This window comes from Notothenia coriiceps, unplaced genomic scaffold (assembly GCF_000735185.1).
Source record: "Notothenia coriiceps isolate Sejong01 unplaced genomic scaffold, NC01 NC01_scaffold00037435, whole genome shotgun sequence".
In the NCBI taxonomy this organism is placed as follows: domain Eukaryota; kingdom Metazoa; phylum Chordata; class Actinopteri; order Perciformes; family Nototheniidae; genus Notothenia; species Notothenia coriiceps.
Genome location: NW_011370136.1, coordinates 32202 through 32532, shown reverse-complemented (window position 1 = coordinate 32532; position 331 = coordinate 32202). Strand labels below are relative to the sequence as shown.

Below are 331 nucleotides of genomic sequence, written 5' to 3'. Positions count from 1 at the left end.
CTCAGATCCCACCTCACAGGTGTGGCATATCAAGATGCTGATTAGACAGCATGATTATTGCACAGGTGTGCCTTAGGCTGGCCACAATAAAAGGCCACTATGAAACGTGCAGTTTTGCTTTATTGGGGGGGTCTGGGGGGGTCCGAAAACCAGTCAGTATCTGGTGTGAGGGTTAGGATTAGGGTTAGGGTTAGGGTTAGGGTAATGTTGTGAATCGAGTGGCCCGTGGTGGTGGGGTTATGGTATGGAGAGGCGTATGTTATGGACGACGAACACAGGCCACTCGATTCACAACATTACCCTAACCCTAACCCTCACACCAGATACTAAC

General features: G+C 49.8%; 1 protein-coding gene across 2 annotated transcripts in view; it reads left to right on the top strand.

The window, feature by feature from the left end:
* galnt6 (UDP-N-acetyl-alpha-D-galactosamine:polypeptide N-acetylgalactosaminyltransferase 6 (GalNAc-T6)) overlaps positions 1–331 on the top strand; it is a 9788-nt gene that overhangs the window by 5891 nt on the left and 3566 nt on the right. The window lies entirely within an intron of this gene.